At 32.0% G+C, this 18,956-nt stretch overlaps 1 long non-coding RNA gene across 2 annotated transcripts; it reads right to left on the reverse strand.

Annotated features, from left to right (window-relative positions):
• Positions 1–7,836: 7,836 nt before the first annotated feature.
• LOC113689793 (uncharacterized) lies at positions 7,837–17,582 on the reverse strand. 2 transcript variants are annotated; one of them, XR_011815093.1, is made up of 5 exons: positions 17,377–17,582; positions 16,596–16,660; positions 9,726–16,073; positions 8,544–8,600; positions 7,837–8,147 (listed from the first exon to the last, which is right to left on the reverse strand). It is a non-coding gene; the product is annotated as an uncharacterized lncRNA (long non-coding RNA). The 2 variants fall into 2 exon arrangements; XR_003448235.2 differs by lacking the exon at positions 16,596–16,660.
• Between the last annotated feature and the right edge of the window lie 1,374 nt (positions 17,583–18,956).

Raw genomic sequence — 18,956 nt, forward strand, 5'->3', positions numbered from 1 at the left:
CGCACCTTGCGGGTCAGCTATTTTCTGACCTTTACCCGCTCCGAATATCAGCGGGTACCTGATTATAGGATACTCGCTAAGATAGGGCCGGGTCAACGGGTACCCGTCCCACTCCATTTATCATTTAATTTTTTAAAAATGATTTGTACTAATTTAATTTTATATTTTACTTTTTTTCCCGACAAACATCAAAATTATGTTTTACACATTCATCTAAAATTTAATAAAGTTTTTTCTCAAAAAAAGTCTACCATCAAGAAACAAGCATGCGAAGAGAATACAAGATAAAGAAAAAAAATTAAAAGAATTCAAAATCAACAAAAGTTGAAATAAGTAGCACAACTTTTTAAATATATATTTCACATTAATTAAACTCTTTTCTATAAAACATAAGATCGTGACCTCTACAAATGAATCTTGTAAATAAACTATAGTCTCTCATATTTGTAATGTAATTTGATCAATGAAATTACTTATTTAGCTCTCAATTATTATTTTATAGTATGTGTATAAAAATAAAAATTATATGTTTGTGGGGCAGGTCCAGTACCTGGGAATTTTTAATTATTTGATCCTACCCCGTCCAGCATCTTAACGAATACTCGACCCTCTTTTGATCCAATCAAATAATACAAATAAAGTATTCTAATTTTTGGATCGAATCGGATCGAATATGACGGGGTTTTGGGTTAGCAGATAATTTTGTCTACCCTTAAATCTCACAGTTTGATGCTTAGAAGTGTTGACTATTTAGCATATCCCGTAATAGGCTTTAGGGGTGGGCAAAAAAATCCGCCGATCCGAAAATCCGATAAACCCGATCCGATCCGATCCGAAAAATAGGATACCCGATCCGATTTTTCTTAGCGGGGCAGATGAGGGTCGGGTACCCGAAAAATCGGGTACGGATACGGATCAGAAAAATAAAAACCCGCTGGTATCCGACCCGCAGGGTATATTTTATAAATATTAAAAAAGTAGGGATCATTTTATAATTTTGTAATTTTTAATTCTAAGTGCAAGTGAAGTGGCTCGCAGCCTCATATTCTAATTCTATATGATCTATTCTTCTCATTTTTTTTTTAAGAAAGCGAATATTCTCGGTGAAACATGAACAACATGAAAAAAAAAATTTGTGAAACTTTGTTATAAAAATTGTTCATCCCTTTCATCTTTTTTATTTTATTCTACCTCCATCGATCTTTCCTGCAAATCTTGCATCAATTCAATCAAAGATTTTTGTTTGGAGTTTCAATTTTCTGTTAGCTAGATAATTAAAATATTTGTGTCATTCATTTGCAATTATATCTCTTTAATTTGCCTCTTTTATTTAGTGTAAGAAATTTATTTTTCTTTTTCATCACCTTAATACCATAAGGTCTATTCCAAAGATGTAAAGAAGTTAGGGAAGATTTTTAACATTATTTTGGTTATATTTTTTTTCAAAAATAATTAGTTCTATTCAATTCTTTTCCGAACTTGATTTCACAATTGACTTATTTGAGATGCGGTCTTGTACCATAATATCCTTGGGGAAGTTACCAAATACTTATTATCCTTGTGTTTGTTGTGTTGTAGAAGTATGAAATGTGTGAAAATGGTGATGTACTCAAAATTATTATGAAATTTCGTTTTGTCTATTAGATATTCTAATATGTACTAAATTTATGAGATCGATTTGATTATTGGATGAAATGTGTAAGAATTGTGATGTATGGATTTTAATTACAATATCTCTACCAATATTAATTGGAAAAGCATGTTTTTTTTATTGAAAAACATGTTGATATTAAGTAGAAAATAAATTTTTTTATTGAAAAATAGTTTTTTTTAGGGGCGGGTACCCTATGACCCGCCCCCTTTTTTTCGAGTACCCGCTATTCGGGTACCCGAAAATATTAGGAGCGGGTTAGGGTCGCAAAATGGCTGATCCGATATATTAGGGTCGGGTCAGCCAAATCATGTTAGGGGCGGGTACCCGACCCGTGCCCACCCCTAATAGGCTTTGGCATTTGCCTCAAAGACATCAATTAATGTGGGACAATTTGAATTTAGAAATTTTTTGGGCAATATGACTACTAAGGAAAGGAAATAAAAATTTATTTTCTCATCTCAGAAATAAGAAAATCAACTAAAGTGTTAATGAGAGTGCTTGAGTTAGGATAATTTCTATTGGATTTCTCTCCATTGGTTTGTTTATTTATTCATATCTAAATTTATTTTATGTTATTATGTCATTAATTTTCTTTTAATCTCCAAATCAACATATGAAAAAATGATTTTTTTAAGGATATTTTGATATTCAATTTATATGAAACATTAGACAGTAAAACTTCAAAAAGTGGTAAAAATACAATTTTTCCCAACCTTTATTTTTTGATACACATTGAATGCCTTCAATTACAATACTAGAAATTTATATAGGATTACTACAAAGAAAGCTGCAATTTGAAGAACAAGATGGACTTGGTCGAGCACATTCAACTCAAAAACATTATTCATTAACAACATTCATTGAAAGAGGTAAATTTATTGCCTCATAAATCTTTAATTTAGAAAATTCCTTAAAAAATAGCCAAACATCATAAAAACAATAACAAATTACTGTTGTTCTGCAACATGCTTTCTACACTTTCAACACAATTGTTAATGATATAGAGAACAAAGCCGAACCATACTATAATACTTGCAAAGGATACAACACCAAAATTATCAATTTCGAAAAAGATATAGAATGCCCCAAATGCAATTATCCAACAAAAAATTTTACACCAAGATAAGTCATTCAATTGAATTCATGACATAAGAGCTAGATTTAAAAAAGACAAACCCGAAAAGAACAATTAACAAAGGGGGGTATATAAAAAAGAATAGAGAAAGATTCTATAAAATTATAGAAAAGTCACTACACCCCCCCTTCCCGCCCTATTAGTATCTATTTTTCATTATTTTCTCATATTCTATGCGACAAAGTCTTATAACAAAGAAAGAGGGAATCGAGGTAAGTTTGCTTATTCTACTTATTTTATTTTTTATTGAATACATTTTTTATTGGTGTGGATTAAATAAATCAGGGACTTTTTCACCACGTCCTTATTTATTTTCTCATCTACACGTGTAGAATAGAATTATTTAGATATGCAGTGTCAATCCAACGATTTGATCAGTTTGTATTTTAACTGTCAATTGAATTTATTGTATTTTTTTCCATATATTCTTTTCGCAACATTTATATTGACAACAGTGTATCGAACAAATATAATTTATTGTGATAAGTCAAGTGGATCTATTTAGTTTCGTGCCCTAGGTTTGTTTTTTTACTTTCAAACCGTGGGTTCTATTATATGCAAGGTTTTTTGATTGATTGAAAAAGTAAATTAAGGGGGGTCGGTCTATAAATTTTGATATTTATCTATTTTTTTATTTTTATTGAATTTTTTCTGAGAATTTCTTGTATTTTCATCTGCCTCTATTCATTTCATTTTTATGTTTTTGTTTTGAATGCATTAGAAAATCTTTTTTTATTTGTTAGCTCAACACTTTGATTGCCTTGTCTAATGTCCTTGTTGAATTTGTTTTCATTCTGATTGTATCTATACACTTAATATATTAAATATATTATATTTTATATTATATTTTATATTTTATAGATTTTTTTAATTTCTTTTTTTTTATTTTAATTTATTCTTCGGGTTGCTAACTCAACGGTAGAGTACTCGGCTTTTAAGTGCGGCTAGCATCTTTTACACATTTAGATGAAGCAGGGGATTCATCTATACCATCGGTAAAGTTTGAAAGACCACGACTGATCCTGAAAGGGAATGAATGGAAAAAACAGCATGTCGGATTGAGGGAGAGTTCTGAGAATGTTTCATTTTTACCGGAACAATAGAAAAGAAAAACCCGGTTCGAATTCTTGGAATGGAAGAAAATAAAGTTGGGTTGAATGAATAAATGGATAGGGCCTCGCGGCTTCAATTAATTATAGGGAAAGATAAAGAAACGAGCTTCTGTTCTGAATTTGGAATAATTTCCTGATCTAATTAGACGTTAAAAATATATTAGTGCCCGGTGCAGGAAAGCTTTCACTCCCATGAGTGAATTCTCAATTTTTCGACGAATCCTAACTATTCTAACTCTCCATTATGAAACGGAGATGTGTGTGTAGAAGAAGCAGTATATTGATAAAGAAAATTTTTCCGAAATCAAAAGAGTGATTGGGTTGAAAAAATAAAAGATTTCTAACCATCTTGTTATCCTATAACATAGACTAAAAATGTAAAAAAGAGAGGATAGAGAATCTGTTTATAAGTTTATACTCGCCCCCGAGGTATCTTTTATTACTAAAATACTTTGTTTTGCTCGGTGAACCGTAATAAAAGACAAAAAATTGAAAGGTGATTGAAATTGAAGATGATATTCCACTACAATCCTTCAAAACCAAAAAAGGGAGAGCAAGAAATAATGCATCCAAACTCAAAACTCAATTGAAAAAGAAGATAAAAGTCGAGAAAGATTAAAGCACTAATGATTACTACTTCATGTTTAATATCTTCTCTTTTTCTTTATCTTACATTCAATAAGATTGCTTTGCATTGCTCACTTTTCAAAATTTGGTAAAACGCAATTCCCACACTTCTATTCCCAAATCTACATGCATTGCCCAACCTATTGCTTCTTCACAAGAAATATGAAACGACAAACTTCAAGAAGATAATAGAGTAGGTATACTCTTTAACTTTAGAAGCTTACCTCATCAAGCCTTTACACATCATTAGATGAAAGTATGTATAACATAGGAGTTGTTTGAGTTTTGGGTGATACAGCAAGTTAGGCCAAAATAATTTTAGATCGTAAAAATGGAAAAATGGCAGAGAGAAGTTTGAAAGGTGTGAAGTAGATCCAACATTCTTAAATCACCGACAACTAACACATATCCCAATTTAGGTACTGACCATAGCAATCCAGATAGTATCTATTAGACAATGTTGACACGTATCCCAATTTAGATACTGACAACTATCATACACCAATCACCAGTATTCCAAATAGTATCTATCGGGCATTGACTACCTATGTGAGTAGCCAAAAGTCAATAGCAACCATCAAGATAGTATGTATCCTTCATCAAACAAAATCAAAACCAAAACACCCTGACTAAAATCAAACAAATTTCTTCCACAAAACTTCTAAGAATTTTCTACACTTATTAGGTTGGATCATTGTATTCATTTACATTCAAAGTAAACTTATTCTCAACAAATATCATATTAGAGGTTATTATTTGAGGATGGCAACTAATTTTATTGGATGCCCATTTCAAGAATATATAGATAGCTCTACATGTTTCAAGGTAAGTTCCTAAAAAGTATTAAAATTATAAATACATTAACTCTTATTAGTTAAACATTCAATTCAAATCTGTCTGATCTACAAATACTGAAAACCCAATAGGGCAAGAAGAAATTAAAATTTTAGGAAAATGATTGCCACAAAGCATAAGGAGTTTAAATTCCTCATCAAGTGGAACAGGATTGGCCACTCCTTTAATGGACATCTATCAATGGTGGCAATAGCATTTGAGCAACTACCAAATACAAACAAAAGAAGAAAAAGGCACTCCAGCTATTGCATCTAAACAACATGCTCGGCGAAGTGTAATAAAAGACAAAAATTCAAAGGTGATTGAAATTGAAGATAAATGGTAAACTAGGCATAGTATTCATTCTTGGAAGTGGTGTAGACTTTTCGTTCTATGCTTGCTACCACAACAAAAAAACTGCAGCAAGAATTACAAGAAGTAATGTGTTGACAAAAAATTTAGCCATTGCTAGTTTTGTTTCTTACGATTCTAAGGTGTAGTTGACGAGCGTGGGGTATGGATATAACCGGAGAGCTTAGTCTACAGTTAAATTTTATATTTATAAATTTCTAAACACCCCACATGTGTGTTCGCAAGTATACAAGTCGTGATTGAATACATGGTATTAAGGGTCAAACCTATATAGAAGAATAGACAACTACCGACACTACAAATCTCCTCTATTATTTAGATGATTAACAAAATGAAAGAAATAAAACTAAACTACAATGTGCAAGAAGATACAAATAAAAGCTCCTTAGGTTATGATATCTCTAACTACTCATGTAAGTGCAAATTTTCAAATCATTGAGTACTAATATCCTGGCTAACTATGATGTAATTTTTTTATGCATGTGAAACATACTCTTGTAGTGAATCAACTATACGTATAACTAATCCATACTTACTCTCGTGGTTATAAAATTAGCTATTAGTTTATTAGTTTCTATTAAGTGTATATTTTACGTGTTTTTAATATATTTTATTAGTTAGTTTTAGTGTGTTTTATTTACTTTTATAGCTAATGAACTAGGTTTATAGTGAAAATATACATTTTGTGGTTTAAATGGTAAACATTGCATTTCTATGGACATTAATGGAGAAAACTTCATGCTTTTGTAGGTTTAATGATTCAATCATCAAATGGAGTGACTTGAGAAGATAATTGGATGATTCATGATGGTTTGAACTGATAAAAAGAGAATATGAAGTGCAAAAAAGAAAATACAATCTAGAACAAAAGGAAGCAATTTCACAGTTTTGACATCTTGTAGTATTTCAGCAATATCTTCAGCTATAGTCATCTGATTGAGGTGATTCTTGTACCATTTTGAACCTAAGAGATATATCTACATTTGGTGTGAAGACATTGAAGCCTAGTTCAGTCTTTTTCCTAGTCAAAAAGTCAAAATATAGAAGTGCAACTTTGTTGTCGAAAACTGAAATAGAGCTCTAACCAGTTGAGGGTATTTTGGTCATGTCTCGGTCCACAGAACTCCAAATTGGATGATTCTTGAGGCATTGGAAAGCTAACTCAAAGGGTTATAACTTTCATATTTTACACAAGAGCTAGTTTGGCCTCTAACATTGAGAAAATAATAGTTGAAGTGGTGCCAAATTCATAGAAGTGAAAATGCGACCCTTGAATACGTGGCTTGAAGTCGCGTATTCCTCAATTTCGGCTACAACTTGCTCTGTAACTTGTGTTTTGTTCACACAAGCTTTTTGACCCATTTTCTGGCAAGAATATCAGTGGCAATAGCCTAATACAGCTGCAAAGGAAGCTTTACAACTCAAATTTAATTTGTTTATGGGTTCAAGAGGAATCTTAACATGATTGTCACTTTGTCTTTTGCATGGAATTCTTTTATAAATAGCAACTTTTGAAGACCATTTTCACAACTTTGGAAGGTTAGAGAAACTCACCAAAAATGTAGTCTTCACTAGAGTTTCCTTAGTTCATTAGTTAGAGTAATATAGTATAGTTAGTGTAGTTATCCTTCTTGTATTTGTAATTAGATTTGGATGAAGATTTGAAGAGTAAAGATGGAGAGTTTAAAACTCATGTGACAAGGGCGGCTTTTCTTCTATCATTTTTTCTTTTGTATTTGATTTCATGTTTGACTTTAATACAAGTTTAATGTTTGTTTTCATGTTTTGCTAAAGTTTATGCTTAGAGTACGGATGAACTTTCTATATCTTGTTAAAGATGTTTACTTGGTTATTTGATGATATTATTTTGAACAAGTTATTTATCACTTTTGCTTAGCTAATTGTGACGGCCCCACCTCCCCCTAAGGCGAACGAAAGGGTTTAGCGGACCGCAGCCCAACTCACGCCGGGACTCACTCACTCACTACAATCCTCAAATAAATTACAAGATAATCTCAAATATACATCACATATTCCACAAATTTTCATATCATAGGCGGAGCGAATACTTCTCAATTACACTTCAAACTAAAACCTCAAGATATAAAAGCAATATAAATTTCCCGAATAAGACAAATGTCCTCAGTTCTCACATAATTACAAGTACAATCGCAGTCCTCAAAACTTTACAAGGCACAACGCAAATAATATAACAACTTCTCCAAAAATTACATATCATAAGCGAAGTGGAAACTAATTCTAAGCGTGGAACGTACACATACACCCACTTCAATTCCAAACGGTCATACTAGCCCAACTATTACACAAACTGAATCCAAATCTAAACTGTACAAGAAATATGCCATCCAGTCACACAAATAACGTAATACAAAAGCTTCATTTGCCTCGATCCCTGTGGGAGAAGAAAGCATTTGGGGTGAGTTAGAAGCTCTGTGAGTGACCAGTAACATCAGTAATCAAATAAGCTTTACAATAGTGCATTTGAATGATATCAAGAATTAGTGATCAAATGTGCGTATATTGCTCTTTGGAGCCCGTGAAATCCTTGTACTTAAATATCCAACGCTCCCTTAAATCAAGTAACAGATAAACAGAATTAAGGAGCCATCGTGCTCCAAAGAATGCGTAAACAATAGTGGAGACGTTGGTTTTAAGCACAAGATTTTCCCAAGAACTCATCGGAGCCAAAATGTCATGGCACACACACAAACACAATGAGATGCAATCGTGTAACCAATGCAAGAATTATGTCAAAAGTAACTTTGGAAATAGTTGAGGGATCACTCACCAACCAGGCTCGCGAACCTTATCCATCATACATCATTGCCTTGCTCAAGTCGAAACCCTAGATTACAAATATCAGGTCAAGCAAAGGAATTCTAACATTATCAAGCTTCTATCACCTTTTGGCATTTTAACCACAATTGAAGCTACACTTATCGGATTGAAATGAATCTTATGGCGTTACGAAGCTAAGACATATACCAACATTTCTTATGAAGACTTCTAAAGCCAAATTATGCATTTTCATGGTCAAAAATCGAAATTTCGGAGAGGACAGAAAACTGTCCACAAAACAGGGTCTATGAACAGTTGAGGGTATTTCGGTCATTTCATAGGTTGCAGTACTCCGATCGATCTGAAATTTTGCAGGTAAATAGCTAACTCACATATCTACAATTTCCATGTTTTGAACAAAAGTTGGTTTGGTCTAAAACATAGAGAAATGTGCAGTCCAAGTTAAATCCAGAAACATGGTAAACGGAAATTACACTTCTAAACTATCCTTTGCATATAACCATTACTAGCAGCAATTAAGGCTAGAAATTCCACCTTAACACTAGAATAAATTCCGCTAACCATGTACATGCCAAAATCAAAGAGAAAATAACTCAGATCAAATCTAGAAATATTGCTAATATGGAACTTATCCTCCCAACTTCCGAATCACAAGAATTTCCATAAAATTAATCAAAATCAACTCAAATTCAAAACAATAAAATACTCTCAAAGATTGGACAGCATTTCCCCTTAATTTTTTTATTTTCCAACCTACAAACATTCACCAAATATATCTCAATTCAATCACAATATCACATACAAATCACAAACTATTTAACACCCCTAATTAGGGTCTTTATACCCTTCAATTTAGGCCAATTAATAGCTCCAAAATCATTCACAATTAAGCCCCAATTCGAAACCCTAAAACCGAAATTTTCGCACAAAATCTAAATTTTTCCGTAATTAACTACAATTAACACGCCAAAGCTTCACTTTAGACCATATTAAGCCATCATCCATGGCTAAGCAACACTTGTCATATAAAATCAGAAAAATAGTGAATAAATTCAGAAATTTATCAAACTCTACTAAAAATCACCAAATCTTCCACAAAATAACATCTTTAACCTTTACAAGTCACTAATTTACCATTATTAGAACAAAGGAAAATTTTCAAGTAAAGTACCTTGTAAACTCAAGAGAGATAATAGCTTAGAACTTCCCCTTCTCTAAAGACTCCATCAATAGCTTGCAATCACCTTAGATATGAAATGAATTGGAGCAATTTGCAAACCTAACGGTTAGATTACAAGATATAAGTAAGAGTGGAAGAAAAAGTTTGAAGGTTTCCTTTCTTTTCTCTCCATGAAGCTCGGCCAAGAGGGAGCAAGAATGGAAGATATTTTGGGCCAAAAGCAAGATAAGAACAAAGAAAAACAGCCGGTCAAACCTGGTTGCGGAGGTGACACGTCAGAATCCGGTCGGAGTCTGGCCAGATTTTCGGCCGAATTTCTGGCCGGATACATGCCACGTCACAATCCGGCCGGATTTCTGGCTGGATACAGGGCAGTAGCTGATCAAAAAATTTTTAAAACTCCAAGCCAATCCAGCCAGGTATCCGGCCAAGAACTGGTCGGATTTCCGGCCGGATTCTCCACAAAGCACTGTTCACTAGAATTTTTTTCCTTTCTTCTTCTCTCGGGCGTCACACTAATCATGATTAACTGGTCATTAATTGTGATAATCTAAAGGTATTAAGTTTGCAATGAGAATTGCAATTTAACACTAGTTCAAGGAAGTGATAAATCTAGGGAGTTCACTCATAAGAGTAGAGGTGCATCTATGTGGATTTAGTGATTTGTTTCATGTAATTTAATAAAAAAAATGAGTTTGTAGTTAATTCATAACCATGAGAGTAGGTATAGTTTAGCTATAAGTATAGTTGATTCACTACGAGAGTAAGTTTCACATACATTAGGAAATTATGCCATAACTAGTCAAGATAATAGCATTCACTTAACCAGTAATCTCATTAGGGAGAGTAATAAGGAATTCCATACATTTAGGAGATTTTTAGTGTTAATTTTATTACTTTAACTACATGCTTATAGTTTAAATAATAAAGGAGTTCGAAAATCACCGATAATTGAAAATCTTCTCTGTGGGATTGACCCTTAATACCCTATACTCGCTCACGACCTGTATACTTGCAGAAAATCACGTGTGGGGTATTTAGTATGCTATAAATATAAAACTTGATTGTGGATGAGCTAATTGTATATGTATACCCCGCACATGTCAGTTTCTATGAAATTACATGAAATAAATTACTAAAGTCACAAAGGTGTATCTTTACTCTCATGAGTATATTCCCTAGATTTAGCACTTCCTTGAATTAGTGTTAACTCCCAAATTTTATTGAAAAAACATCATCTTTAGATAATTATAATTAATGGTATCAAGTTAATCATTATTAGAGGAGTAAAAAGGCTAAATAACTTGTTCAAAATAATAGGATCAAATAACCAAGAAATCAACACAATACAATCATAGAAAGTTCAACCAAAATCCAATGTCACGCCCCAAAATCGGGACATAACATCACCTTGTCTAGAGTCAAAACCAAATGACTAAATCTTTGTACTTACTAACTTCTAAATCTTCCTACCAAGTACATCTCAAGCAATTGGCATAACCCAAAATTCAATATTCCATACAAAATACAACCATTCACTATCATCATCTAATTCTATATACAAAAGTTACCAAACAAAATAGCCAAAGACAGAATGATCTAAACAAGTCTTTAGTCTTCCTTACAAGCTCCCATACCTGATCATAAATATTCCCGTAAAATCCATCCTTCACTAGAAATATTAACAAATGAAGTGAACAAATCACTTGCCCAATAAGTAGATCATGTACTTATCTATCAGTATGAGTAAGCTAATATCAAAATAAAATTTAAAACAAAATTGTCATATGAGTACATAATTATACAAATTCAGTAATTAACAATTTATTACAATAAGCTCATGAACTCTCGGTCTCTATCAATAACCGGTTATTCAATTCTGACTATTTGTCTCGTCAAGTAGGCCAGACAAAAGGTTTCTAACTATTTGTTCCTCTAGGTAGTCCAAACTGACAGATGTGGTGAAACTAGTTCTATAGATAGTAACCAAAAAACCATGAGTTCATAGTGCAGAACATACATTACATTTAGAATTCAGAAACAAATCATATTCATCTTTATCATAATTCTTCGTATGTCAAAGCAATAAATGTATTCTCACCCATGCCGAATTTCATGTGGCATAAGCAGTTGAAACTATTTTCATTCATAAAACTTGAGTTGGAAATGTAGTGAGTACCAAAATCACTTACCTTAGCCAAACAAACCAATAGCCAACTCAACTCCAATAATCCTTGTAGTACATGTCCTCCCCATTTATAAACAATTCCAAATTACTTAACTTGAGAACTATGAAATGAGATATATAGAAAATTGCTTCCCACACCTATAAGACGAAAACCTAGTATCCATTCTATTTGCTATGTCCAATGTATAATTATAAGTTCAATACCAAAATATACAAGGGATTATTCCAACCAGGCAATCCTAATTTCCATTTCCAACCAAGTTTCAGGTGCAAAATAAGTAAATTTAACCCAAAGTTAACTACCACTAACTCTACAACTATATACATGACCCATAACTTAATTCTAACAATCAAAATAACCTCAAATTTCTAGGAGAAACATCAACAAATAAGAGATACAAATCAAGAATCAATATAATATGTTATAACAATACTACATAAAGCATCAAACCAAATAGTTCATCTATAGCCCAAAAAACTCAAATGAAACTAATCATGAATACCAATGTTTAGTAGTCTTGAGAAGTTAAATAAACCTCCAATAAACTAAATTTAGGCAAATAAAATCAAAGGCTTGAAATTCCAAGAAAATAGAAAATTTTGACTAATTTTTAAAAATTCATCTTACATCCAAAAGCATGAAAATGTAACTGAAGATAGCCCATAAGAAAATGAACAAATTAATATTTTTGGTTTTCAAAATTCTAAATATTTTGGGAGAAAAGTTGAAAATATTAAACTACGGTGAATAGTACTCGCTGAACATTTGACCGGCCATTGCCGGCAACTCCGACGACTAAAAACATGAAATTCAATGAGGAGGTGCTTGAGGTCATGGGCAATCAGATGGTGGGGCGCATACACAATACCGTCATTCTACCGATGGCAAATTGAACCTCTAAATTTTGGTGTTTTTGAGGAGAAAAATAGAGGAGGAAGAAAGGAAAGAGAAGAAAAGACAAAAGGAAAGAAAGACATTGGACAAATGTGTGTATGTCCAATTGATACATAAGAGTGGGAGAGAACTTTTATTTATTTGCTATTTGAGTCCCTCAATTTTCTATGTCTTCAAGTTTCATCTCTAATTTCTTTGGTTTTCTTTTAAAACTCCCATCTCGGGATCTGGGTATCTGATTCTCCCCTCCTCATAAAAGTTTCGTCCTCGAAACTTAACCCGTAAAAATGCTCAAAATTATAAAGCCATCATCCAAGTTTAATGAAATATATCACTCTAAATGCACATATTGCGATTTCATACTACTTACTACAAATTATCCCTTCCAAGTTTTTCTATCCTTTCTCCAATAATATAGAAATATGAAGCACCTATTTTCCATTACATTTCCTTATGCCAACATGAGCTGCAATCTTCCAGAGTATTTTCAATCAATCAACTCTATGTTTATTCAACTTAAGTACATTCTACAATATCAATTTGACATTGTGGTAAACCCCATGTTAAACACAATCCTTTCATCCTATAATAGTTAATTCATGTTTTGATTTCTATATTGACCTTACATCTCAAAAGTAATTTGTACTATATATTAACCCAATGCAATTAAGTACATTTCAACATGAAGTCCTAATAATATTCCTCAGTCAACAATCACTTTCAACGGAATCATCAAGTCATGACTTCAACATTAGTTTGTCCTCACTTCCAAACTTCAATTTAATAGGATCAGGGTGCCTTGTAGTATGACTAATAAATCAAACTTACTAACTTTTAAATTTCCAAATATGATCTCATCCTCTTCTACTTCTTACCATCAATAATTGTTATGCCAACTCCTTATAAAACATGTTACAATAAGCATTTCCTTAGACCCAGAAACTGCAACATTTCATCATAATATCATTGCCCTAATAATCATAACCTGCTCCACATATTACATTTCTCTGAATTCCACTACAAAATAATTTATTTTTTTATTCTCACCCATCTAACTCTTGGCTTAATAGTTAAAGCACCATTAACGTGAGCCTTGTCTTAATCTTATCCATCTTCTTATTCTATGGTGTACCATTTCCAATATCTAGGTATCATTAACCTTCCAACTAGTTCCTAACAAAATTTCAGAATATTTCATTGTAGTGCCTAACGATTGGCTATCATATCTGAAATTAAAACTTGAATATACAGTACAATATCTTCCAAAAGTCAACAACAATCCTATAGAGAAATCAATGCTTAATGATAAATTCAATCTTGCATCATCAACCAAACTAATATATCTTGAAAAACTTGCATAAGATCAATGTGACAATATATATATATATATATATATATATATATATATTTATTGAAGCTCTAAGAAGAGGCCATAAAAATCATCCAAATAATTCAAACAAGAAGAAATTCTCAAATTCTAAGTTGCTTTCAAAGCCAAACTTTTAGTCAACTTTAAAGATCAATAGCTAGGATGCTGAAAAAATAAAACATTTGATTAAAAACTTTTTGAATCAAACTTCATACATAATAAATAACACTTGATTAACATGCTTAAACAAGAACTACCGAGTATACTCCAAAAGTCAAGTAAAACTGGCTCCATTGATGAAAAGTATGTTATAGTTCTTCCAATAAGTGACAGGTTATACCTAATATCATAAGAAAATATCATACATTCCTTTCAGTCATGAATCCTTAAATCTTACTAAATACAATATAAAAATCCTTCGCTACCCGCACAAATAAATAGCTTATAACTTTTAAACTATGACTGTCTACATATATACACAATTATAATCAAGTCTACATTTAACACTAAATGGACTTGTATGGCAAACAAGTTTTTGCCCAAATTTGTCTTCTACAAGTTTTTTAACAACTTTAACTACATTAACCTCAAAACTCCTCAAAATTTTTAAATTATACACTTCAAAATACTCAAAAATTTACACACTTCAAAATTTTTTCCTGTAACTTCAACAATAAAGTTTTAGACAAATACCCAAAAAACTCATTTGCCAAACAAGGATAACATCTACCAATATACTTCATGTATAATAAAGACAATGTTAGTCATCAATCTTACATCAAGTTACTTCAATAACTTCAAGAAATATTCAATACCATTAATTATCGTGTCCTCTCTATATAACTAATATTACATACATCAAAATATTTATACAATAAATCTTTTCCGCTAAGAAAGGTCTATTTCATACTAACTATCGTGTATGATCATCCCAACATAGCTATGGCAATCTCTTCAAGTGCATTTACTAATTCAAACACATCATCAATAGAACCACACAATGCCAACAAGGATATCTTAGTGAATTGCAAATCTACTACTTCCAATTACAAACCAAATAGTATAATCATTACATAAAGACATCAATGGCTCTTTAAGTATTCTAGATGAAATCAAATATCTCATACATTGGGTTTTATAATAACTTAACAACTAAGAAATTTTTTTTCCCTACTGGACATTAGCTCCAAATAATCCTACAAAAAAAAAAGTTAAGATACCACACTTAATCTGTAACTTAAAAATCACATCCAACTATATACAAATGTATAGTAATATCAAAACACTAAATGATAATCTTAAAACTCAATGATATCTTATATGAGTGCCCCAGTCTCTGCTATTTCTACAAATTTTGTTCAGAATTCTTAACTACTACATTCCAAATCAATCATTTACATACTTTTTCTCTCACTATTATGTTTTTTTCCACCAGCTCAATACAATAAATTCTCAAATAACAAACCATGTATAATCATCACGATATTTTAAAAAATTCACATAATATACAAACTAATCCCACAATCTGGCATCCTAAACCTTTAATCTAGGATACACCACAGTGATTCGAATCCAAGCTCTGATACCACTAAATGTCACGCTCCAAAATTGGGACATAATATCACCTTTTCTAGAATCAAAACCAAATAACTACAACTTTGTACCTGCTAACTTCTAAATCTTCCTACCATGTACATCTTTAGTAATTGGTATAACCCAAAATTCAATATTTCATACAAAATACAACCATTCACTGCCATCATCTAATTCTATACACAAAAGTTACCAAACAAAACAGCCAAAGCAAGACTGATCTAAACAAGTCTTTAGTCTTCCCTAGAAGCTCCCATTCCTGATCATACATCTTCTCGAAAAATTCATCCTTCACTGAAAATATAAACAAATGGAATAGGTAAATCACTTGCCCAATAAGTAGCTCAGGTACTCGTCTATCAGCATGAGTAAGCAAATATCATAATAAATTTTAAAACACAATTGTCATATGAGTACATATTTATACAAGTTCAATAATTAATAATTTATCATAATAATCTCATGAACTCTCGATCTCTATCAATAACCGGATATCCGATCCTGACTATTTATCCCATCAGGTAGACCAGACAAAACGTTCCTAACTATTTGTCCCACTAGGTTAGCCAAACAAACAGATGTGGTGGAACTAGTTCCAAAGATAATAACCAAGAAACCACAAACTCATAGTGCAGAACATACATTGCATTCAGAATTCAGAAATAAATCATATTCACCTTTATCATAATTCTTCATATGTCAAAAGTAGTAAATGTAATCTCACCCATGCTGAATTTCATATTAACGTAAGGAGTTGAAACCATTTTCATTCATAAAACTTGAGTTGGAAATCTAGTGAGTACCAAAACCACTTACCTGAGTCAAACAAACCAATTACCTAGCTCAACTCAAGTAATCCTCGTACTACATGTCCTCCGCACCTATAAACAATCCCAAATTACTTAACTCGAGAACTATGAAATGAGAAATATAGAAAAATGCTTCCCATACTTCTAAGATGAAAATCTAGTATCCATTCTATTTGCTATGTCCAATGCCTAATTATAAGTTCAACACCAAGATATACAAGGGATTATTCCAATCCACAACCATGCAATCCTAATTTCCATTTCCAACCAACTTCCAGGTGCAAAATAAGTAATCTTAACCCAAATTCAACCAACCCATGATCTAACTACTACCAACTCTACAACTACATACATGACCCATAACTTAATTCTAGCAATCACAATATTCTCAAATTTCTAGGATAAATGTTAATAAATAAGAGATACATTATCCCAACCAAATCAAGAATCAATATAATATGTTATAACAATAATACATAAAGAATCAAACCAAATAATTCATCTATAGTCCAATAAACTCAAATGGAACTAATCATGAATACCAATGTTTAGTAGTCTTAAGAAGCTAAATAAACCTCCAATAAACTAAGTTTAAGCTAATATAATCAAAGGCCTGAAATTCCAAGAAAACAGAAAAGTTTGACTAAAATTCATCTTACATCCAAAAATCATGAAAATGTAACTGACGATAGCTCATAAGAAGATCAGCAAATTGATATTTTTAATTTTCCAAAATTCTATATATTTTAGGCGAAAAGTTGAAAATATTAAACTGCAGTGAATAGTACCCGCCGAACATTTTGACTAGCAATTGCCGGCAACTCCGACAACCAAAAAAATTTGATGAGGAGGTGCTTGAGTCATGGGGTAATCAGATGGTGTGGTGCGTGCATAGTGCCATTGCTCTGGTGATGGCTAATTGAACCTCTAAATTTTGGTATCTTTGAGGAGAAAAACAAAGGAGGAAGAAAGGAAAGAGAAGAAAGATAAAAGAAAGAAAGACATTGGACAAATGTGTGTATGTCTGGTTGATACATAAGAATGGGAGAGAACTTTTATTTATTTGCTATATGAGTCCCTCAATTTTTTATATCTTCAAGTTTCATCCCTAATTTCTTTGATTTTCTCTTAAAACTCCCAACTCGAGATCTGGGTATCTCATCCAAGGTATGAAATTTTAGAAATATATAATGAAACACAAATCCAAAACTTGAATATTAAGTGCACATAAGAATCATAAAGAGTTGGAAAAAAGAGAACCCTTGTCACATAAGTTTCATCCCCTCATTCTTTATCTCCATCTTCATCTAAGTTTAACCAATGTACAAGAGTGGATAACACACATTATTATCTAAATTATACTATACTATTCTATAACTAAGAAAGTGTAAGAGTTACATTTTTGTTGTGTATTCTTACACTCTCTAAGCTCTCCATTGACTCTTGTAACTCGGGTGTTTTTATAGAAAAAGACTGGTCCAAAAGAGCATTCTAGATCCTCCATTTTTACAACTAAAAAGTCTGTAAATTTGCCCCTCAAAAGATGTGAAATAATAGAGTTGAAATCAAGTTGTACAAATTGCAACTGTAACATTTGACCGGAATCCCTCCGGCAATCAGACCGGATTCTAGGAACCCAATATCTGTTATCCAGAAGCAACAATTACCAAGGAAAATCATTTTTAAGGAACTGAGAAATAGTTTTACTAGCTAAATAGGAATCACGATCAGTTAAAGTAGTCATTTTGATGCTAGGGATATGATGCTTTTTTGTGTTTATTATTCATCTTATTATTTTTTGTGTGATTAAAAATGACTAAGATCGTATTTTCTTCTTCTGTTTTGAACTTTGGCCAAGATGTCAATATTTGGGACTTGGTGTTTGATGAAAGAGTCCTCACTATAGTACTTCGCATTGGAATGATTGCTTGCATTTTTTGTAAGGATTTTAAACTAAGATTTGGCTAGGGGCACTCATTAAGCGTGTTTATTTTTTGTAAGAGTGCAATTAACTTGAGAATTTATTAAATTATAGAAGTGTAATAAATATGAATAACGATGTTCAAATAATACTGTTAGCTACCGTAAAAGACTTTAAGTGCCTTTGTGGAATTGGAAATCAAGGATTCGAACATTGCCTCCCATTAATTGTCACTTAATATGTGGTTTCTTTTAAATTTAGCACATGTTGTAGAGTACCCATCTTGATCATTCAAGTGTGTTGGGGAGTATCTAATATGAAGTCTCTAAAGCATTGGTTTTAACTAAACATACCAATTTAAGCCCACACCCAACAATCCGCCCAACCCACCCATTAATTTAGAAAGATTGGGTTGGGTTGGATCAATTGAGTTATAGGTAAATTTTA

This window comes from Coffea arabica, chromosome 5c, assembly GCF_036785885.1.
Source record: "Coffea arabica cultivar ET-39 chromosome 5c, Coffea Arabica ET-39 HiFi, whole genome shotgun sequence".
In the NCBI taxonomy this organism is placed as follows: domain Eukaryota; kingdom Viridiplantae; phylum Streptophyta; class Magnoliopsida; order Gentianales; family Rubiaceae; genus Coffea; species Coffea arabica.